The sequence below is a fragment of the Dermacentor albipictus genome, chromosome 7 (genome assembly GCF_038994185.2).
Source record: "Dermacentor albipictus isolate Rhodes 1998 colony chromosome 7, USDA_Dalb.pri_finalv2, whole genome shotgun sequence".
In the NCBI taxonomy this organism is placed as follows: domain Eukaryota; kingdom Metazoa; phylum Arthropoda; class Arachnida; order Ixodida; family Ixodidae; genus Dermacentor; species Dermacentor albipictus.
The window spans coordinates 100,970,442-100,995,137 of NC_091827.1; the positions used below are offsets into that span (position 1 = coordinate 100,970,442).

The 24,696-nt window shown below is 52.3% G+C and overlaps 1 long non-coding RNA gene across 1 annotated transcript; it reads right to left on the reverse strand.

Annotated features, from left to right (window-relative positions):
• Window positions 1-13,653: 13,653 nt before the first annotated feature.
• LOC135917217 (uncharacterized) lies at window positions 13,654-23,865 on the reverse strand. The gene is made up of 3 exons (XR_010569230.2): window positions 23,728-23,865; window positions 22,694-22,762; window positions 13,654-13,704 (listed from the first exon to the last, which is right to left on the reverse strand). It is a non-coding gene; the product is annotated as an uncharacterized lncRNA (long non-coding RNA).
• Window positions 23,866-24,696: the final 831 nt, after the last annotated feature.

Sequence of the window (24,696 nt, forward strand, 5' to 3'; positions counted from 1 at the left end):
CAGGTAATTATTTAGAAAACAGAAAAGCAGCGCAATTGACTGAAACTACATATGAACTATACTATAAGCCTAATAATGGCAAACTCACACTGCCGAGGCCGTAACTGTGGAAGTAGTCACAGCTTTCGTCTTTCTTTTTTTCCAGATGGCTCCATTTGCCTGGAGCATTGCACTTTCACTTGGCATTTGAGAGAACCCACTGGACCAGAAAGTGCGAATATTGCCCTGCGCGATATAAATCTCCAGGTTGAGCCCGGATCATTGGTAGGGCTGGTCGGTTTTGTGGGGAGCGGAAAGTCTGCCCTCCTAGCCTCCATTCAAGGCGAAGTTCACCGCCACAGCGGATACTGCACAATCGCCGTAAGTGAACCAATTTAGCCCCCCTCCGTGGCGTTTTTCAGTGTATTTTGAAAACATTCCGCTGTTTGGCAAGGAAACGAGTTCCGCTAACTGAATGTTAGGGATTGGACACTTTTTCTTTAAGGTCAACTTCACTGAAACATTATATTGCTAAAATACATGTATTGACTGTGCAGTTATAGACAAGACGTCGCGCGAAATTTTATGCGCGATATGCAGTTGCATCGAAAAAAGTTCGCAAATTGCCTGTTTTTTTATACCGGAACTGGAAAAACTGCAACAAATTGACTCGTGCCGCTGTGTCTGCTCGCTGCTTAACACTTATAGCATTGGCATCGCGGATCAGCACTTCCGAGATGTTTTCGCATGATTTACAGGCAAAAATACCACATTAGAACCTCCTAGCGTGGCATGCGATTCAAGGAATCATGTCATATGGGCCTTATAAGGTGGTTGCTTGGAGCACCGATAGGAATGGTTGTCGTCCGCTACGGGCCAATATGAAAGCTAGCAATAAGAAGAATGTCTATGTGGGTGCTACTCTCACACTTGTTGCAATTACAGTGTTGCAATTTCATTGAGCTCAAGGCGTTTAACTGCAGCTGGCCTTAAGTAATTGTCTAGAGGTGACCGTAACGGCTCTAAATGCAGAAATGGTGTAGAAACATTAAAACAACGGCAAGCTTGTGCCATCTGCGTCGAAACATTATGTAAGCCATTGTGGTCAAACTCACGGTTATGTAGAAAGGAGGCGAACGCAATCACACTTGCGTTTCCTATTCCTGAAGGGGTTTTCTTAGTAACGTGCTTTCTGAAAACCAACATGTTGTAAGATGAGAGGAGCACTTGGTTCATTGTGCGACCCCGCCGTCATCTGAGAGCCGTAAGAAAAGAAAAACAGCACACAAATTATGTAATCTTCTTATAGCTAAAGATTGCTGGTTATCCCGTAATCGAGTGTAGATGTAAGCACGAAATGGTTACTAGCAAATCAGATTGGTTGGAGGTGATGCTAGCTACAATCCAAAATGGGTGTAGTGCATGTTCGTAACGGGACACCCCACCCCACCACACCATACCGCACCACACTATGACATATTGTGCACTGTTCCATACGAATGGTACCCAGCTAGAAGGAGCGAACCGGCTGAAGGTGGCAGGATAGGCAGCGAAAAACGCCAGGGAGACAGAACGCACTGTCCAGCTAGAAGAAGAAAAGTGCCTGAAGCGTGGCGCCATCTCTGGAGGCGACGGAATCCCGCGTCACAGTACTCACGTACCACTGACGTATGAAAGAAACACGACAATAAAGGGTATGGCGCCCTGTATCTGCCTCTTGAGCGTCGCTGTTGAAAAGGAGAAATAAAACTTCAGTATACCAGAAGTTACAGCTTGAGTGATACTGTGAACAAACGTTCGGAAGAACTCAGGCGCAATATTTTTTGTAACTTGTTTAGACAGTAACTAGCCTATTTAACGCGGTTCTGTACAAAGGGCTGTGGGCCAAATACCGCATTCTATTTTTTTACTGGTTGCACAGATGTAGTTTTGTTCTCACAACGATGCCCGGAGGTTCTCGTGTGAGTGCCCAGAAATTCTCGTTTGAGTGGCTGAATAACGGCTCGGGCTTTTCGCTTAGGGACACTTGAAGGTCGCAGGCAACGGGAGATAAAAGCATTTCAGGCTCAAGAAGAAGTGGCCACGGTGAGGCTTCGATCCTCTACCACACCTGTATTAAAAAAACGCAATAAGGCCGATATTCCACCAGCCATCACATTGCATCTCAATGGCAATGTTACTCCAAGGGTAGACAGACTACGTGTACTAGACCTTCACATACCACGCAACGGGAAGGCCACACATGCCCTACACGTGCTCCACCAACAACTTACCCAAGTAACGCACATGATAAAGCGCATTACTAACCGCCAACAAGGACTCCAAGAAAAAGACGTACTCCGAATTGTGCAAGCCCTCATAATATTGCTACGGGGTATGCTCCCACTGACGAAGAGCTGAGCAGGAAGAAGACGAAGACGACGATTTAGAAGCTAGCGCGGGCTGTTGCCTCTTGGCCAAGCGCAGCGTATTTTCCTTGTAAATATATTTGTACATAGCTTGTCGTCTGCGTCTTTCTACGTAACATATTTGGTGGAGGTGGACGTTCCCTGTACCTCGTCACGAAGCTTCGCAGTGGCCGGTACGTCGAGCCTACCTTCATGGCTCCCGGCGACGCCAACCCGACTCCACCGGCTCCGACACCTGCTGCCACTTCGACGACCTACATCACCCTCTCCGCTCCCCGTGATCCTGGCGTATTCTCGGCAAAAGATGGGGAAGACGTCGAGGACTGGCTCAGCCTTTACGAACACGTGAGCCGCAATAACCGGTGGGACCCCACTATCATGCTCGCCAACGTAGTCTTTTACCTCGGTGGCACACCTCGAGTTTGGTTTCGGACGCACGAAGAGGAGCTCACCAGTTGGGATTCGTTCAAGCAAAAGCTCCGAGACTTGTTCGGCAACCCCTACGGTCACAAACTTGCCGCGCAGAAGGCGCTTTCCGGCCGTGTGCAGACGTCAACAGAGCCCTATGTCACGTACATTCAGGACGTCCTGGCTCTGTGCCGCAAAGTTGATGCACACATGCCTGAGTCGGACAAGGTATCCCACATCCTCAAAGGCATTGCCGATGACGCCTTCAACTTGCTCGTATTCAACAACGTCGCGACGGTGGATGCTGTTCTCAAAGAGTGCCGCCGCCTGGAACTCGCTAAAAGCAGACGTATCGATCAGCAGTTTGCCCGTCTGCCCAACACCCCAGCGACTTCTTCCTGTGCCGACGCTCCTCGTCCCAACACCACCGGCGATATTACCAAGATCGTTCGGCGTGAGATTGAGGCCGCCTCTCCGGCTGCCTTCGACTCCAGCCCCACCAACGCACCGGCAGTCACGGTTTCCCTGATCCAGGCAGTTGTCCGCCAGGAGTTCGAAAACATGGGCCTTCACACCATCTGCTCGGCCCATCACCCTGATACCCATCCGGCTTCTTCGATTCCGCCCCGTCCCGCATCGTCTTACCCACCACGTTTCCGCAACCCAGCTGAATGGCGCACTGCTGACGACAAGCCCATTTGTTTTCACTGCCGTCGCATCGGGCACATTTCTCGGCACTGTCGAAGTCGCTGTACTTCCCCGACCCGGTCTGCTTATACTGCCTATTCCCGCCCCTCGGGTGGCCCTTCTCGTCCTTATGCCGCACGCTCCGATAATGCCGCCACTGACTCTCCTGCGCCGAACCGCCCCTATTCTCGTTCACCTTCGCCCCAAGGACGACAATCTCGCTCTCCCCAGCCCCGTCGCTCCTTTTCGCCGACTCCCTTCGGACGCCGCTCCCAGCCGGAAAACTGAATGATGCAGCGCCTCGAGGTGACGCTGCATTGCTCCCTACGCCGCCAAATCCTCCACTGACGTTGCCCACTCATCTGAACCTTCTTGACGTGCAAGTCGACGGTGTTCCTGTATCTGCTCTTATAGACACTGGGGCGCATTTGTCGGTAATGAGCGCGGACTTTCGTACCTGCCTGAAAAAAATAATCACGCCCGCCACGACGCTTGTTGTCCGTGTCGCCGATGGCGGAACAGCCCCCGTAATTGGTATGTGTGCCGCCCGCGTCTCCTTCGCCGATCGCTCAACAGTCGTGCTATTCACAGTCATCGCCCACTGTCCCCACGACATCATCCTCGGCTTAGACTTCCTCTCCGCACATTCTGCTCTCATTGATTGTTCCGCCAGTACTCTCCGCCTTGACCTGCCTGTTCTGGATCCCGCTGAACCACACCCCAGTCGCCTCAGTTCCGTCGACTTTGTTCGCTTGCCACCTACGGCACTGACTTACGTTGACCTAGTGTCATCCCCACCAGTGCCCGACGGTCACTATATCGCGGCTCCTCTACAAGACGTCCTCCTTACACACGGGATCACGGTACCTCATACCGTTTTATCTATTACGGCTAATTGCGTCTGCCTGCCAGTGGTCAATTTTGGCTTGACGACACAAGTGCTGCCACGCGGGATGTCTCTGGCCCAACTTTGCTCATTCGAAGATCACTCAATAGCATCTATTGAGGTAGACAGCAATTCAGCCGATCCTCCTCTACCATCTCAGTCGACAACTTGCACCATCGCCGACTTACAGAAAATGATTACGCCCGACATGCCGTCCGAGCACGCTCGTGAGCTCTACCGCGTTCTGCTTTCCTACAACGATATTTTTGACTTTAACGATCGTCCTTTGGCCCAAACTACAACTGTTAAACATCGCATTAATACCGGCGATGCCCCTCCTATTCATCGCCGCCCGTATCGAGCGTCACCGGTTGAGCGTCAAGTTATTCACGCTGAAGTTCGCAAAATGCTTGCCAATAACATCATAGAACCGTCATGTAGTCCATGGGCGTCACCGGTTGTACTGGTAAAAAAGAAGGATGGTTCATGGCGCTTTTGCGTGGATTATCGGCACCTTAACAGGGTTACCAAAAAGGACGTGTATCCCCTACCTCGGATCGATGACGCCCTTGACTGCCTCCATGGTGCTCGCTACTTCTCTTCTATTGACCTCCGCTCCGGCTACTGGCAGATTGCTGTGGACGATCTCGACCGCGAGAAGACTGCTTTTGTAACTCCGGACGGTCTTTATCAATTCAAAGTAATGCCGTTTGGTCTATGTAACGCTCCTGCCACTTTTGAACGCATGATGGACTCCCTTCTTCACGGTTTCAAATGGTCCACATGCTTGTGCTACTTGGACGACGTCATAGTATTCTCCCCAACGTTCGCTACGCACCTCGAGCGCCTCTCGGCAGTCCTGGACGTTTTTCGTCGCGCCGGTCTGCAACTGAACGCATCGAAGTGCCAATTCGGCCGTCGCCAGATTACCGTCCTTGGGCATCTCGTTGACGCGAACGGAGTGCAACCGGACCCAGGCAAGATCCATGCTGTTACGCACTTTCCTGTTCCGAAGTGTGTCAAGGATGTGCGCAGCTTCATCGGCCTTTGTTCCTAGTTCCGCCGTTTCGTGAAAAATTTCGCGGCCATAGCACGACCACTAACCGAGCTTTTGAAAAAAGACGCCCCTTTCCAGTGGGGCGTTAACGAGGCCTCTGCATTCTCGCATCTAATCGACGTTCTCACAACGCCTCCCGTTCTGGCCCATTTCGATCCGTCTGCGCCTACCGAAGTTCGTACTGATGCCAGCGGTCACGGAATTGGCGCAGTACTGGCACAACGCCAGCGCGGCAACGACCGTGTTATCGCTTACGCCAGCAGGCTCCTCTCACCCGCGGAGCGCAACTATTCCATCACTGAGCGTGAGTGTCTGGCCCTAGTTTGGGCGGTTGCGAAGTTCCGCCCATACTTATATGGCCGACCCTTCTCCGTTATCACAGACCATCACGCGCTTTGTTGGTTATGCTCATTGAAAGACCCTTCAGGAAGACTTGGTCGCTGGGCCCTACGCCTCCAAGAATATTCGTTCTCTGTCACCTACAAATCTGGCCGACTACACAAGGACGCTGACTGCCTGTCTCGCTACCCGGTAGACGAGCCTGACGACGCCGACAGTAGTACTGCCGACGGCATTTTCTCTGTGTCTGCCTTCGTTAACATCGCCGATGAGCAGTACCGAGACCTATCGCTGCGAGTACTCATCGAGCGTCTGCGCTCTACACCTACCGACGCATCCGTTCGCCGATATGTCCTCCAGGGCGGCATTCTGTACCGAAGGAACTTCCTCCCTGACGGATCTGATCTTCTTCTTGTCGTGCCAAAACATCTACGACAGACTGTGCTCTTTGAGATGCAGAACATCTTGGCGTAACCCGAACGTACGACCGCGTCCGCCGCCGCTTCTATTGGCCTGGTCTCGCTCGCTCTGTCCGACACTATGTTGCTGCCTGTGATACCTGCCAGCGTCGGAAAACACCTCAGGTGCTACCTGCCGGTCATCTACAGCCGATCACTGTCCCTGTGGAACCGTTCTTTCGTGTTGGATTAGACCTCCTCGGTCCCTTTCCCACGTCATCCTCTGGGAACAAATGGGTAGCCGTCGCAACTGACTACGCCACCCGATACGCTATCACGCGGGCTCTCCCTACCAGTTGCGCCACTGACGTCGCGGACTTTCTCTTGCGGGACATTATCTTACTTCATGGCGCCCCGCGACAGCTGCTCACTGACCGTGGTCGTAACTTCCTCTCGAAAGTTATCGCCGACATTGTACGTTCCTGCTCCACTCAACACAAGCTGACTACCTCATACCATCCTCAAACCAATGGCCTGACAGAGCGGTTAAACCGTACTCTTACCGATATGCTGTCAAAGTATGTTTCCAAGGACCACCGCGACTGGGACATTGCGCTTCCTTACGTCACATTCGCTTATAATTCTTCCCGGCACGACACCGCCGGATTTTCTCCCTTTTATCTGCTCTACGGTCGCGAACCGACCTTGCCCCTTGACACGGCACTTCCTCCTGCTTCGATCTTAACAAGCGAGTATGCGCGCGACGCCATCGCTCTCGCCGACCATGCACGCCAGCTTGCCCGTGCTCGACTGACGGACTCGCAAACCACTCAGCAGCGTCAGTTCAACGCCCGCCACCGTGGCGTGCAGTTTTCGCCTGGTGCGCTCGTGCTCTTGTGGTCGCCCTCTCGTCACGTCGGACTTTCACAAAAGCTCCTTTCGCGATACACAGGACCCTACCGCGTGCTGCGCCAGGTGACGCCTGTGACTTATGAAATTGCTCCTGTGAGCTCAACCTCGTCATCTACTCTGGCGTCTAGTGATGTCGTGCACGTCAGTAGGCTCAAGAGCTACTACACTGCTTCAGAGTCCAGCCTTTAGTCGCTCCGGGACGGCGCTTTTGCCGCCGGGGGTAGTGCTACGGGGTATGCTCCCACTGACGAAGAGCTGAGCAGGAAGAAGACGAAGACGACGATTTAGAAGCTAGCGCGGGCTGTTGCCTCTTGGCCAAGCGCAGCGTATTTTCCTTGTAAATATATTTGTACATAGCTTGTCGTCTGCGTCTTTCTACGTAACAATATGTCAATTAACCTACCACGTCCCCTATCGTAATCTGACTCAGACTGAGATGCATCAGATGGACACTCTCTTCCATACGGCACTAAAGGCAGCGCTTGGACTACCCCAACTTGCGTCTATGCAGCTCCTACTACGACTGGGGGTGACCAACACCATCCGCGAACTAGTTGAAGGCCATCTTAACAGCCAATTGCAACGTCTGTAAGGAGCAATGCAAGGGTGCCACATTCTATCCGGACTAGGATACCAAACACCAAGAAAACCCCAGCAGGAAAACCACACGCTTCTTCCGCTTAGCATTCGAAACAAAATTCACATGGCCCCGATTCCCCAGAATATGCACCCTGACCGTCATAAAGGCCGATGAAAGGCATGAGCACAAGCCCTGGCTCGACTCTTTGGCGATGACACATCGAACGCACCGATCCTATACACCGATGTGGCCCGCTACCCACAGAAACGTGCCCTACGTCTAGTCGTACTAGATACTATAGACATTCTGAGGGCTTCGGCTACGCTCAACACTGTGGACAGTGGCACGGCGGAAGAGGCTGCTATCGTCCTAGCCATCGTACACGCTTCAACCATGCCGGCATCGGATGGACCCATCACAGTGGTCACTGATTGACAGACCGCCTGCAGGACTTTGGCACAAGGGAGGGTGACACCCTACACACACCGCATCCCTACATCATTACACCTCACAGCGTTACACAGGGTGCGTATCGTGATGATACCTGGACCCGCCTTTCTCCATGGTAATGAACGCGCTAATGCGGTAGCCCGAGAGCTCGCTAACCGGGTGCCATTGGAAGAGCTGTCAAACCCAGACGACGCATCGACAGAACCACAGAACTACACTGAGACTCTACAGTATTAGAGGTACCAGGAGACACTTCCCTCCACCACATAATTCCCTCAAGCGAGAATATGCCGTCACGTGGCGACAGCTTCAAACTAATTAATTTCCCTGCCTCTTTTCCCCTTTTCCACCCCACAAAATGTATCTCACACTGTCCCTACTGTGGGGCAACGCCCACAGTATATCATTCCACCTAGGTGTGCCCACTCCCTCCGGGTTACTCCCCTATACCTTCACCTTCCTCCTGGGAGACCGCGCTGACCAGCTCAGACCTGTAAGAGCAGCGACGGCCGATGCGGCGGCGCGCGGAGTGGCGCGAACGAATGGGACCGTGAACTAGGGGCACCACCCTGCGAGGAAGTCAGCCAAACACATGACAAATAAATGTTTTTTTTCTCTCTCTCTACCCCAACGCCCACTGCCACCACTCCGTAGCCGAACGCACTCACATCCGCAGCCTCTTCTACGGCGTTGGGCACGTGAATGGCGGACGCGTTGGCGGGCGCTGTACTGGCGCGTTGCTAGCACTCGTGCGTATCCGTCATTCGCATGCCCAACGCCGTAGTAGAGAGTGTGATTGTGAAGAGGAAGAGGCGCTATTTTCTACGGCTCCTTAGGGAGCAACACTCAGGGCCTTGGTTCCCGGAAAGGGAGGGCAACATAAAGAAGAAAGAAAAAAGAGAAAAGAGAGATGAACGAAGCGATTGCAGAGACCGGTACCATTAGGTACCGCTGTCAGCGGTAGCCATGCGGCGCATTCACAATTTACACAACAGCCCTGTGTCCTCCAGGAACGTAAGAAGGTGCCTGAAGGTGGAGTCATAGTGCTGGCCGGGAAACAGCAGCTGATATGCCGAGACCACTGGGAGTCTGAGGTGTCGGAAAATGAGGAAAGAGAGCAAATCAGGGAGGAAGCGAGGCGTTTGCTGTACCTCCGGGATGGCGTCCACGAGAAGCTGATCCGGAGCCGCTGCAGGAAAGATGGCTCCTGCCTTATGAGGCCTCATTCAGAAAGTAGACGGGGAGGGTGACCGCTGGCGACGCGCCGATCCGGGCGGAGCACTATCAGGTGTCGCTGCAAAGTTAGCCTTGCATAGTCGAAGACCATTAAAGTGGTGCTGACTGGTACAGAGGCATGGTGTGCTGCCTTTGCCAGGGCGTTAGCCTCCTCGTTGCCCTAGGCGCAGACGTGAGAGAGGAGCCATCGTAGTGACAGCTTCAAGCCACCCGAAACAAGGGCGCGAAGCTTTTCCGCTAGCAGGGCAACGCCAAATCTTCCGGTCTCCGGTCGATTAAGAGCAAGGAGTGCCGCTCGCGAGTCGCAGAGAATCACAACCGGAGAATCAGGGGGGTCCTCCGTTAGCATGTCAGCAGCGAGATGGAGGCCAGCCACCTCAGCAGCGTTGCAGCTTGCCACGAAATGCAGCCGGCACACTCCCGATCGCCGAAGGGCAGGTGTCGCGTAGGAGGCAGTGGCAGATCTGGAGTCTATATGAACCGAGCAATCCATATAGATGTACATCCAGCCGTTCCTTCAACAGGAACGCTGACACCTTGTACAATGCGCAGGATGTGGATCGCCTTTTCGCGACGCCCTCCAGCGTAGTAGACATCTCCAATGGCTGATGGTGCGGAGGCGTTGGTGGGATGGCTAGCATAGGAGGACGGCCTACAACGTACTTGTATGACTGACACAAGCTGCCCATGTACTCCGTAACCTTGAAAGCAGAGGCGCGCTACCCGGGGCGCGATGTAGCCTGTCAGCGTGATGGATGCCACGCGGTAGGACCAGCAGGGACAGCGGCCAAGTCTGTGCCTCGGCTTGAACGGCAGCAAAGTGCGAGGTCCCTGGAAAGATACGAATCATCCAGAAGGCTTTCCGGTGCTGTAGCTCTAGGCGGTCGACGCGAACTCGTGGGAGGACCACGAGAGGGAGTGGATAAAGAAGCCCTGACGTAGACGCTGTGGCGTTAGACGGATACCCCATTACGGTGTGCATCCTCAGCCGTGGAGCAGCAGACGGTAAACCGCCTTTTGGGCCTTCTGAACTTGAGCGATGAACGCTTTAGCAGCTGGCACCCACAAGAGCCGGTGATCAACCTGCACGCCCAAGTGGGTAATAAGCCGCTTCCATTGTATCCGGTTGCAGCCCAGCGCCTTGGGGACTGTACCTCGACGTATTTTCAGGCTAAAGTGGATGATAAGGGCCTCCGTCTTTGAAGACGATACGGAGAGGCCCACTGTCTGGAAGTAGGAAAGAACTTCGTCCAGGGTTCGGTGCAAGCAGAATCGAACAGCTGCGAGGCTTCTAGTGGGACATGAGTCTACAGAGCTACATCATCAGCGTATATGGAGATGTAGATGCGATGTCTGAAATCTGCTGGAATGGCAGAAGGAAGAGAAGCCAGGGCAAAGTTGAAAAGGAACGGGCTTAGCACGGATCGCAGCGGCACTCCGAAACAGACTGCCTGTGAGGAGCTCACAGTGTTTCCGACTCCTACGCAAAGGGAGCGTCCTGTGTGAAAGGTCATGACGAAACGCCGGAGATATCCCGTAACCACAGGATCTACCAGAAAGCGATCAATGATCGGGTAAAGCAAGCCATCAAAAACGCTTTCCACATCAAGAAGCACTAGGAGTGTCACGTCGAGAGAGCACCTGGCATCCTCCAGGGATGATACGACGTCCGCATGGGAGTCCACGGTGCACCAGTGACGATGGAATCCAATCTGCTGCTCTGAGAAGAAGTCGAGGGCTCAGGAGATCCACTTGAGGTGCGCCAATGCTACACACTCCAGCCCCTTCCAGGCCGCTGAGGTGAGGGACGCAGGCCTGTAGGAGGTTAGCGCCTTGGAATACTTTCTCGGTTGTGAGACTGGCACAATGACAGCTATCAGCTATGCGTTTGGAAGGAAGCCAGACTGCCAGATGTGGAAGCAGCCAGACTGCCAGCCAGATGTTGTTAAAGTACACTCTAAAAACAAAGGGAGTGCCGGGCACTCTCTTTGAGGGAGTAGCGGCTTGTCCCATATTTCACTCTCTTTTCGAAAGTACATCGACCCTCTTTGAGAGAGAGTAGGTCAACTCCTGTTGACAGAGTTTTGTTACTCCGCCGCCAGGGATTGCTAGTACTCTTCCGCAGAGTGATAATACTCTTCCCACAGGGAGTGCTAGTACTCTTCCGCAGAGTGGTAATACTCTCACCGCAGGGGTAATGGCACTCCACCAGACCGAGTACTTCTACTCCCCCAAACAGAGTGCTAGTACTCTTCCCAATACCCTCTTAGCGAAGTCCTGGCCACGCATGCAGGCAGGCCACGCATGCAGGCCACGCATGCACCATCATATTGTGGTGCTCCCACAGTGCTACGCACTGTGGGAGCACCACAATATGACGAAAACGACCCCGTGCGCCTTTCTGGATCTATCCTGCACCCCCCAGTTTGTCCTGACATCACCAGGCTGTCTCTGATGATGTCACCAGTTTCCGGTGCTGTCGATTGGTCGAACGAAAGTGTACGACTGCCGGCAAGGCCTGCAAGCAAATACACACTGCTTCTTCCTCATCGCGTTGCTCGCGATGCCATTGTGGGCAGCCAATGGGGGCAAAGAACAGAAACGCCAACAGAAGGGTCTCCCTATGAGGCTCTTTAACTAGAGTCACCATACAGTTCCATTGTATTGGCAAGGTCACTAGCGCCACCCCTCGCAGGATGACGGGCCTGCGCGGCAGCAACAGAGCTCGTTGGTTATGGCCTGTCCCGTAACATTTGGAGGTGTACTAGGCAAGGAAAAGACGATACTGTCCAGATGGCGTGTACCAGATGAAAGAGTAAAATGAGCGGGGAATACTTTTCGATAATCAAACACATAGCTCCACTATTACTGCACCGTATTGAAAAATTCTCGTGGCTACGTGTTCGTTGCCTTAACATGTACAACTGCAACACCGCAACTAAATTTCAACCTCGGTGGTTTAGGGGCCCTTTAAAGAAGACATTCACAGCTTTTTAGTGACTGTAGATTGTGTTAGCTTCCTCCCTAACTTCTGGAAGTTAAACACTTCACTTTGCAAGCCTTGTTGCTCGCAGTGCCTTTGAGGTGCTCTTAGACGCTCGTCAGCTTCAACTGTCGACATTTTCTGCCCTGCACTGTCCTCGTTGCCCTCCTTTTCTAGTTCATGCTAAAGAGACATGCGCAATTGACCTGTGTGAGGATTGCGTGATCTTTACGCCCTTCGGAGCACACAAGGTGCATGAAGTGAATGTGTCTGGGTTGTGTCCCTTCGAAGTAGTGAATACTTAAAAAGTCGTTAGTAACAAAGGTGACTCTTGTGTACAGTGTTGTTAATGTGGCAAACCAACCAAACCATTTTCAGATGTCTCTTACAACCAAGTGTATCTTGTAATGAGATTCTACTGCACTGAATATTTTTCATCTATGGATCATCTGCATGTACATATAGTCACAAAGACATGCTGTGTGGAATGGCGAATTAGGAAAAAGCTCGTACTCTTACTTTTTGTCCCTTACATAAGCAGCTGATAATAATATGATAAAAAGCAGGTAATGAGGCAAGCATGGAATATAATCCTTCAGCTCTAAACAGTTTTTTGGGCCCGCATCATTCCCTCATGACATAAGGAAACAACTTGATTGCAGTAATGGCTGCATGTGATCTGAGTTGATTGAAACAAACAATAGGTAAGGTTGCCCTGTATGTAATTTTATCAGTGCTTTTTAGATGTCCTGCTGGCGATCCTGGCTGCACAATGTTTCTCATGCTTTTTGGCACGATTCCTTTATTTTCCACTCCACTCTTTTTTCTGGTTTTATCCCCTTTCCCGTCCCCCTTGCATAAAATAGCACACCTGAAGTATCAAATCTGTTTAATTATTGCGTGTATCATACCTGTTAACATGCGGGCTTCTCTGTGGTCCGTGTTGTATTTTTGCGCTGTACAAGTCAATTCAAAATGAAAGATGGAATGTCCCTGATTTTAGTTTAATTGTATATATATATATATATATATATATATATATATATATATATATATATATATATATATATATATATATGTCTCTCTCATGTTTTGAAATATATGTACATTCAGGAGTGCCTGCATGCTCTTCTCCCCTGCGCCAGTGACGAAAAGGAGAGCCTTTTTATGTAGCATAGTAAAACATTCACATGTTTTCGCTGTGCCCATTACATCACTTATTATATGGATCTGTCACAATACAGAGTAGCAGTGGTCATAATACTAACTCATCCCAACGAAAATATAGAATAGCACATACCGACATGCTGTGAAACAGCTGTTGCAAAGCCGCTGGTGGTGGCAATTTCCGCAGCACTGCAGTGGTACAGCCGAGTGCCACCTGTAGAGTGACAAATGCATATGCATGTTAGCAACTCACTAGTTGCTGATGGTTTCATAAGCTTTACACTACACAATAAAGTAATCTAGACAACTTTGTTGGAACAAATACACATAATTAGGACAGCACGTAAAGACTAACACGATTAATTGCCCCCAATCTCTCACTCACTAAGGGATAATACTACTGAATAATAATAATAATATTTGGGGTTTTACGTGCCAAAACCACTTTCTGATTATGAGGCACGCCGTAGTGGAGGACTCCGGAAATTTTGACCACCTGGGGTTCTTTAACGTGCACCTAAATCTAAGCACACGGGTGTTTTCGCATTTCGCCCCCATCGAAATGCGGCCGCCGTGGCCGGGATTCGATCCCGCGACCTCGTGCTCAGCAGCCCAACAGATAATACTACTGAAACATCGGTGGAGAGGTCAGATTAACACAGTCCATAAAGGACAAGCTTTCTTTGAGGAAAACAGCTATAACAGCGGTTAGTTTTCTTGATCATCTTATGTGCTAGCTTTGATTTAAATGTCATGCAGTACTATAAAATATGAAGTGCCACATATCTAGCAGCAGAAGACGTCATCAGCCTCATGGTACAACTGATTTTTGCACTGTTTGTGTCAGTGAGCCGACACATACAAAGAAAACCGAATTCACACATACATATACAGCGCCAAGTGCACTCCTCCTTCTGAAAACGCAGCCGCCAGTTCCAATGCTGCTGAAAGGAAAGGTTATATAGAGTGCGAGACTGCATGGAACTTATAGGGGTATTACTCAGGCTCGCGCGTGCGCACCTGACCCTTCTCTGGATCGCACAGCGCCGGCGGAGCGGCAGTCGCTCCCTAGCACTTTCGCAGCAGCCCTAGCAGTCAGAGCTGTGACCCCTAACCCGCGGTTCGCAGTGAGTTGCGACCACGGCGGGTTCAGGCCAGTGGGGACAGGGTGAGTCTCGACCTAAGGTGTTTATTCACCTTAGAGTACAAAGATTCCAACAGACAACAACAGCCACAACACATACAAATACAACACAAAACACAACCACAGCGGCGGAGCATTCCGCACGTCTGGGGTGAAACAAACCGCACAATGTGGGAACCACAAAAGAGGCTGATAAGAGTTCAGCTCACCCAAAGTGGAACCGCGCTCGGGCCCTGGGGCGGTGAGTCGCACACAACGGCCGGGCGCAACAGGGGACGGCGTGCGGCGGTCTCAGCGGCTGATTTGAGATGCGGCCGTTCGCAAGCTCTTCTACCGTGAGACAAACGGGCCTCGGGGGAATAGCGCTTCTTCCCCGAGCGGCGGAGAGGAGTCTCCCCGGTTCCAAGAAAGGGAAAGGAGGGAACGGGGTGCCTTGGCTGCAGCGTCGCGGCCAGGCGCGAAGAGCAGCGGGAGCGGCGAAGGTTCCCTCTCCCCGCTACCCTCCGCGAGCGAGCACGTGATTATCGCGTGATAACCGCGTGGCCGCTCCGGAGATATCGGGATGCGCGTGCGATCCCCACATCCCCCCCTCCTTAAAATAACCCTTTAGCCGCTAAGAGGCCGCCGTCACCTGAGGCTTTCCTGCGAGAGGGACATGCTACTCCGACAGCAACACGGTTTGAGTCCCTGTTGGTGAGGGAGCAGCTCTAGCTGCAGACCGTCGTTGTCGCCGTTTAGGTAGCCGTGAGCCAGGCTGGGACATTGAACGATGCCACGGAGCAGCTTGACAGTAACGGGACGCAACAGGAGGCAAGAACGCTGCTGGGTCCGGGTCACCTTGCGTCTCAGCGGCGTCACCTGCCCAGTCGGACGTGCCGGGTCCGTGGTGGCGAAAGGGTCCCTGGATTTTTCTTGGCTGCCTCGATTACCAGCCAGCCTCGAGATGGCGCAGGACAGCTCTTTTGATGTTCTCGGAGGTCGTTGCCCTCTGGTATGATCGAACGCGCTTCTTCCGGTTCGTTCCGACACAGCTCTCTGTCATTGCGCACCCTCGCGGGTGTCGGCACGCAAGATCGGCAAAGGCGCGCCGACCCACCCCGACGATGGCTTGCACCTCGCTGCGCAGCAGGGGTCCACTCTCTCCTTGCGGGAGAAGTCTACGCTCGGCCTTGAGGCTGGATGCTTGGTTGCGGGGCTTGCAACTCGGTGGCGGGGTTCTGCGGCCCGGTTCGGCGAATTCTGCGCCGCTGCGACCATTCCGGACCGGAAGTCGCCCACTGCACCTCTCACCTCGCTGTTAGCCGCCGGAGGATGTTTTCTCGCCGCCTGTTGCCCGCACTGCGCTGCTGACTGCTTACGGCCTGCTCGTCCCCACCGGCAGTGGAGATGGTCTTTCCTTCTTGCTTGGTGGTTGTTTCACGGCTCCCGACGGGCGGTCTGCTGCTGCGACAATTCTGTTAGCCCCTCTCGCTTCTTCCAAAGAGAAAGCGCGTGCTCGCTCTGGAAGCCTGCATGCTAGACATCGGAGGAGCATTCCGTCCGATATCGCGCACAATAGAATAGCCTCCGCGAACCGGACAGAGTTAGTTCTGCCGAGATCGCAAGTTATAATGCCGCACCGGGCTCGAACGTCGAGCCGTGCCACCCGATGCCGCTGCCTGCGGGCGCGGGAGAGCATTCTCCTCGGGCCACTCGTTCCCTCTGTCATAGTAGGGTTTGAGATCGCAGACATGCACCGGTCGGCTGATCGGTCTTAGCTTCAAGTCCGCCAGCCTGTACACGAGCGAAGAGACAGTCTCTCGCACCCGGTACGGTCCTGTCCATTTCGGTGCCAGAGAAGCTGAGAATTTCTTACTTAAGTGGGTGACCTGGTCTTACACCAGGTCACCCACTTTGTACTGAACTTCCCGATGAGAGCGGTCGTACTGCGCTTTCTGCTCGGCACGTGCAATGCTCAGGTTCCGTCGCGCTTTTCGTAAAGCCTCCGTTACCTTCGCGCGCAGCCCAGTCGCATAATCGGCGCGTGCCGACGAAACAACCAGTTCCGTGCTGCTTCGTTCCTGTAGAGTAAGTTCTACCGGATTCAACAGCTCCCTCCCAAGGTTGAGGGTGGCGGGTGTATACCCAGTCGATCTATTCACTGTCGACCTGATAGCAAATCCAATTTCAGGAAGACAAGCGTCCCACTCATTGTGCATCCCCGCAAATGCAACTAGCATGTGCTTGATGTTGCGGTTCACACGCTCAGTGGGATTCGCCTGGGCATGGTACGTGGTTGTTCTCCTGTGCTTAATGCCGAGAGCTGCACAAGAGTCCATGAAGAGTTTGGCAGTGAAGTAGGACGCATTGTCCGTTATCAGCTGCTCAGGATAGCCAAATCGTGTAAACACCTCGATCAGCTTTCCCATGATCACGCGTGCCGTCAGCTTCCGTAGGGGGAACAGTTCCACCCACTTGCTGAAATGGTCTGTGACTACGAGAAGGAATCGGTTCCCGCTCGGTGTCCTGGGGTAAGGCCCCATGACGTCACATGCCGCAATTTGCCACGGTGTTCGGCTATTGATCGGCTGCATGAGCCCGGGTGAGCGTCCACCACGCGGCTTCACGCGTTGGCACACGTTGCAAGAGCGGGCGTAGCGCATCACATCCCGCTTCATTCCAGGCCAGGTAGCAAAGCGGCACAACTTCAGATAAGTCTTAGGGCCACTTGCATGCCCGGCGATGCACGTATCGTGAAAGTAGCGTAAAAGTGCTCCTCTCAGCGTGCGTGGAATCACCGCTTTGAAGGACTCGTGTGTATCCTTCTCCGCGGGAATGTATCTCAGCAGGACGCCGTCAGAGTCTAGCAGGTAGGAATCCAACGCGCTCACAGCATTACCAGCTGTTTCAGAGCGCCGCGCACCCACAGCAATACCAGCTGCGTCCATGTGCGCCGCGGCCGCGCCGCCGGGCTCCCGGAGCCCCTCAAACACTTTCTTACAAAATGGATCCTCCCGCTGTGCCTCTAACAGCTCCTTTCTGCCGAACACGCTCCCCACAGAACTGACGCAGTCCAAGTGGTTCACGCTTTCGTCCTGAGAAGGGGGTTCATCCGCCCTTCCTTCAGGACCAGCGCCGTCGAGCATTGTAGCAGTTACTCTGCTCTTCGGCTGAGTCACTGAGGGGTCACGATGGGTATTAATATTACCCCTCCTGACGACCTCAATCGTTGCAGCGGTTAGTCCGCTCTCAAGCTCAGTTTCGGGCGAGGTGAGTTGAGTAGTAATATCACTCTTCTCACAGTCAACGGGCGCGCGCGAAAGTGCGTCCGCCACAACGTTGTTCTTTCCTCTCCTGTAGCGAACGGTAAAATCGTATCGCTGCAGGAGAAGTGCCCATCGCGCGAGCCGGCCGCTCGGCTCTCCTAAGCGCCTAAGCCAAGTTAATGCCATATGATCGGTCTCAATTATGAATGGGACTCCATCAATATAGTAGTCAAACTTTTTGAGAGCGAAAATGATCGCCAGACATTCTTTTTCTGTCACGGAGTAATTTTTCTCTGCGGGAGTCAAAGAGCGGCTGGCAAAAGCTACCGGGCGCAAACTACCTTCGTGCTGTTGGAGCAAAACCGCTCCTAGGCCAAGGTCGCTGGCGTCCGTATGAATGACAAATTCTTTGTTCAAGTCAGGTAGCCTTAACTCGGTGGTTTCCACGAGCGCGTTTACGAGGTTGCGCAGTGCCTCCTCTTGCTCGGGACCCCACCTCCACTGCTCACCTTTCCTCAACAGCATTGTCAAGGGGGCTTGCAGTGCAGCGCAGTTTGGGATGAACTGTCGATAGAAATTCGCCAGCCCCAAAAAGCGTCTCAGTCCGCCTATGTCTTCCGGTGACGGGTAGTTCAATAATGCCTGAACCTTGTCATCACACGGTAGAAGGCGTCCGTTATCCAGTTTAAACCCCAGTAGCGTTACTCGGGTTGCTGCGATCTGGGTCTTGGTCGGGTTTAGCGTTATCCCCGCAGACCTCAGACGCTCCAACACGTCCCTGAGATGGCGTAAGTGCCCATCAAAGGTACGCGAGTATACCACAACATCGTCCAGGTAAGCAAGAGCGTGGTGCCACCTTGCGTCACCCAAGACACGGTCCATCAGGCGCTGGTAAGTCGCAGGCGCACCGACAAGTCCGAATGGCATACGGGTAAACTGGAAAAGTCCCCTGTGACACGTGAAGGCAGTCTTCTCTCGGTCACTGGGATCTACCTCCACCTGAAAGTATCCTCTGCTTGCATCGAGCGTAGTGAAGTACTTCGCTCCGCCAACGTTGGATACGATCGAGGGAATGCTAGGAAGCGGATATGCGTCCTTGCGTGTCACCTCGTTCAGGCGGCGATAGTCAACACAAAGGCGGGGCGTCCCATCCTTTTTAGGAACCAACACCACAGGAAAACCCCATGGGCTGTCCGATCTTTCAACAACGCCTGTATCGAGCAGTTCGTCCAGAGCGCTGTCTAGTGCTTTCCTCTTAGCCAAACTCACCGGCCGAGGATTGCACTTCCACGGAGAGGCGTCGCCAGTCTCAATTTTGTGCCTGTATAGCGTAGTGCAACCAGGCCGCTCTGTGAATACGGCATCATATTCAGTCAGAAGCGCTGAGAGGCGAGCCTTTTCTTCCCCCGACAAACTGCTTGAGTCGTCCAGCAGCGGGTGGTATCGTTCGCCCCTCACTGCGGCACAGTCTGCCACCGCAGCGGGGGTTACGGGCTGTGCGGGAGGGGAGCATTTCCCCTCCGCGCCTCTTTTCTCAGCGCGGTTGGCCGGACGGCATTTCGACCCGGCCGCAACCGTTCTGAGGGACCTTTTCGGGCAATCGTTTGGTCGGTCTGCGCGCGAAGCATCATCGAACGAAGTTGTCTCTGACGCTTTTTGAAATGAAACGAAAGGTTTCAGGGTGCCACATGCTCGCTCCCTATATCCTCCGTTGCAGACGTCAATAACAATGCCCGTCTTGGCGAGGAAGTCTCTACCAAGAATTATAGGAACCGACAGGCCGGGAAGGTGAGCTAGGCGCTGTCGCCTCACCCGCTTCTCCCACCGCACCACAAGCCTAGCAGCACAGCTCGCGTGTGCCGTGCCGCTGGCCAGTCGGAAGGTCACATTACTCTCTCTCAGTCGGATAGCGTTCCGACGGAGATGTTCACACACCTCGTCGCCAAATAGTGAAGCGCTTGCTCCTGTGTCTAGCAGCGCAAAAAACCTGCGCCGGGCGACTGTAACCTCTATGAGCGGGACTGGCGTGTCGCTGGGCAATCCAAAACGACAAGCCAGCGGGGCAAGGAGTTCGTGTGTCTCACTTCGCACCGCTGTAACCACCGCCGGCCATGCAGCATTGCTCACCGGCGGCCCCGCTCGTTTCCCGAAAGCGCGTGCTCTCGGTTCGCAGGCTGTCTGCAATCCCGGGCGTAGTGCCCCGGCTGGTTGCACCGATAACAGAGGAGAGCCGGCCTTTGACGGGCTTGGCGTCCAGTGCCTCGCGCCGTTTGACCGTTATTCCTCTGTATCGACTGCTCCCTTGCAGGCACGCTCTGCTCTCGCATCATCGAGCCGGCATATCGACCACGATTCTGCATACCTCGGCCATCGGCAGCGCATGCTGCACGCATGGCATAAGTGTACGGATCGAGAGCCCGGTCAGATAAGCCCCAACCGTTTCTCAGTTGTCTGTCACTGAAAGCAACCACACCATCTCCACCGGAACGAGTGCGAAAAGTGTCCCCGTTCCACGCGCATCGCGGCTCAAGTGCCCTCGACGCTGGGGGTGGAGGTCGGTATGAGCGCAAGGCGAGTATGTCCGCCTGTATGCGCTTTGCCTCCGAGGCCAGCTCATCCAAATCCCTGAACTTGCTGCCTCTTAGGTACGCTGCGAAGGTGGGATGAGCTTGTCGTGTGACTCTCTCCACCTTATCGCAGTTCGGAGCGGTAGGGTCAGCGGTACGATAAAGTTCGTCCATCGCCCTGACGTACTCGAGCAAGGATTCGTCCGGATGCTGAGTACGTAGCTCCAACTCGCGCCGCAGACGACGCTCGTAATCTGCGGGCAGGAATTCCTCGCGTAATCCCGCTCGGATCTCAGCCAGCGTGCTAGACCGGTAGCCAGTAAGCCGGAACCAGGGGGCAGCGTGATCAGTTAACGACACTGGTACGACGCGTTCCAGTATCTCGCCATCGGACAGCCCCGTTGCGCGCTGGTAAGTCAGCACGCGATCGAGGTATTCGTTGACGCTAACTGAATCATGATACCCGCTGTAGGTGGGTAAGTCCACCCTCACTCTCGGTCTAGCAGCGGCGGCAGATGTCAGCAGAGTGTTCTGCACGGCACCTGTCAACCTCTCAATCAAGCGCATCGCATCCTGCAACAGCGCCTGTTGAGCCTCGCTCTGGCCAGTAATGCCTGGCACAGGAGCAGAACGCGTCGAGCAAGTATGCCCCAGTGGCTCCATGCTCTCCGCAAACACTGGCGAAGGGTTCGGCGTAATGTGCCTCCCGCCTTCAAGGGTACATCCTGCCGGAGAGAGCGCCTCATGTGTCGCGCTACCCTCTTCGAAGCTTATCAAATTCCCTGGGCTAGTGTTCGCCGCAGGGCATGACTGAGCGGTAGCAGTTACCGCCGCTTCGAATTGTTGCCTGTTGGTAGCAACCTCCGACAGCGTATACAACGGCTGTAAATCAGCCCCGTATGCTGCCATGGTTCGTTCGTGCAGTGGTAGACACTCACACAAACAGACTCAACCTGTCACACCTCTGGCCCCACGTTGGGCGCCAAATATAGGGGTATTACCCAGGCTCGCGCGTGCGCACCTGACCCTTCTCTGAATCGCACAGCGCCGGCGGAGCGGCAGTCGCTCCCTAGCACTTTCGCAGCAGCCCTAGCAGTCAGAGCTGTGACCCCTAACCCGCGGTTCGCAGTGAGTTGCGACCACGGCGGGTTCAGGCCAGTGGGGACAGGGTGAGTCTCGACCTAAGGTGTTTATTCACCTTAGAGTACAAAGATTCCAACAGACAACAACAGCCACAACACATACAAATAGAACACAAAACACAACCACAGCGGCGGAGCATTCCGCACGTCTGGGGTGAAACAAACCGCACAATGTGGGAACCACAAAAGAGGCTGATAAGAGTTCAGCTCACCCAAAGTGGAACCGCGCTCGGGCCCTGGGGCGGTGAGTCGCACACAACGGCCGGGCGCAACAGGGGACGGCGTGCGGCGGTCTCAGCGGCTGATTTGAGATGCGGCCGTTCGCAAGCTCTTCTACCGTGAGACAACCGTGCATCGGGGGAATAGCGCTTCTCCCCGAGAGGCGGAGAGGGAGTCTCCCCGGTTCCAAGAAAGGGAAAGGAGGGAACGGGGTGCCTTGGCTGCAGCGTCGCGGCCAGGCGCGAAGAGCAGCGGGAGCGGCGAAGGTTCCCTCTCCCCGCTACCCTCCGCGAGCGAGCACGTGATTATCGCGTGATAACCGCGTGGCCGCTCCGGAGATATCGGGATGCGCGTGCGATCCCCACAAACTACCACTTATGACTGTAAGTGTATGATCTGCTGATTGGAGAGGTAGTCACATGCTATTTCTAGTCTCTTTTAGAAGCATTACTAAAGGATGAATTAAAATCTATTCATAAGTCATGAATTTCACGCATCCACGGTTTGGTTAAATAACTTGTGAGAAAAAGACATGTTTACCTGGAAGAGCAATCTTTTTTCCTGCTGCAAAATTTTCCTTCGAATTAATGAAATAACTTTACAGCGTCATAATATATTGTGTTTCTCGCAACTACTTCCCAGCAGTGGTGAGTTAGTGTTTATATCTGACTCATTGGGCGACAATACTGCCAAACACAAATGCTTCACGAACACGAGAACACGTCCCTCGCAGAGAATAGCAACCATATATGCCTCTGTGAGACATGATCGCACCTTTGTGGTCAAAATGTACATTAGAACGACACCACCATCTGATTAAAAAAAAGCCTCAGTACAAGGCAGCAGCCAACTGCATAATGTGAAATTGCAACTGATGTCCACTTACTGGTGGCCTGTGTTCGAGTCACTTCTGGCAGTTGACTGGGTGCTGAGAAATGCACGTCCTGGGTTGTCCCTACAAAACATACAAGGTTACGTCAAATGTTGAAAATATATATACACCGGCATTTCATGAGTTGCAAAACAAATGAGTAAACTAATAAACAACTGTAATGTAAACAGAGTACACATAAGATAGGCTGTCAACTGGTAATGCATTACGCGAAAAACCTAACGCATAGGAAAGACTATATGTATACACACGAAGCTGACACACAATTTAATTCGCTCTAGGTTTTTCCGTGCAGTATATTCAAATTATTATGTCTTGTGGTTAGAGCAAAATTAGTGTAAATTACGCACTAAATTATGTACCCTGGAAAACTTTTCTTCAGTATGCACCTGTGCGCGCTTCGAATGAGTAGCGTTGTAAAATTTACGTACGTGGCATTTAACATGGTTGCTGGACACGGATTTCCTTTGCCCTGTGTCGTGTACAGTGAGCTACATATATCTGCCCCCCCCCCCCTTTTTTTGTACTAGCCATACTGCGTGCCATTGCACTTATACGCACGTCAATAAACCTTACGACACAAAAATAAAGAAAGCGCCAATCACCCATGCCTGCATGTTGAAGTGGGCCTAACCTAACCAAGCATGGGCTGTTGCTTTTTATAGTAAACACAGGCACCGTGCTCATTGCAAGTATGTATCATGTCACTAAGCAAATGTGCAATTTCATTGTACCACTATTTTTTTATCACATGGATGTATCTGTTGAGAGGCAAGACAAAAAGCAGTCACTTCTCAGAACTAATCAGCTTTCTTAAAACACATTTCTAACTTTTCAATGACACTTGCTGCTATGTGTTTGTCTCCAGAGAACATACTTGATTTGACTTTCCAATCGGAGACATTACATAAATATACCATGTTCAGATGACTGCCTGGAGCACGTGAGAATTTTCATCTTGGTGTAACATACTGTATCTTGATTTTGGTTACATTTGGTCAAATGGCACACCCAATAAACCCACATACTAGTTTTCTTGTCCAAATTGCATGGCAATGTATTTTGATTTTTTGGCATTGGTTCCTCTGCACTACGTGAAGTCGCACTGCACTGGCTCTTTCACATCCTCGAGTCCTTGCAGCTGCCTTCTTGAGTTATATAAAGCGGGTGCCTGAAAAATATCATACGCAAAAGTCAACACAAGGGCACGGTGCAAAACAACATCAAGACAGTCAAGGCCATGGCCATAAAAGAAAGTCTTAGCTCTTAGTCTTTTTAGTGAAATGCATGCAAAACATCCAAATGACTGCAACAGGCAACTGCTAAATTAACTTCAATTTTAGATTTACACAAAAAAGAAATAACGGAAAGTTCATCCTCGTTCGGCACGAATGTTAGAATACTCCTGCTAATGAATAGTATATTGGTCATTTTCAGACATCATAGGTCTGTCATGAGCCTGGTGTATCGCAAACACCATTTGTGACACATCCTAAGCACGTGCCCAGTGTGCCCCCTGCACCATCCCTGGTTGTGCCACTGCTGAAGCCATAATTTGAGGATTATAGCTGCAAACATGATGCTCAGTAGGGATGAAAATATTGTCCTTCAGTTCAATGGATATATGGATGTGCCTATAAAAAAGGGCAACGAGGCTTGTTATGGCAAGCTTACCCACATTTCAATACTAACAAGAAAGTTCACTGCGGCCTGCATCTAAGCTTACTAAAAGGCATGAACTTATTTTGATGTATGAGGTGCACAATGGAGTTCATTTTTGACAGACCCGACTACTGCTGCACTTTGAAATCTAGCATTTTAGATTCTTGAAGGCATGTAAATGTTGCAGTTAAACCGCAGTTATTGCTTTATTACACCAACCTATTGTTCTGTGTACGACAGACTGGTAACACGGAATTAAAGCAACATTTTATTTTGATATTTTATTTCTCTACTAAAAATATTCAAGCGATAAACACATTTTGATCTGCCATGCA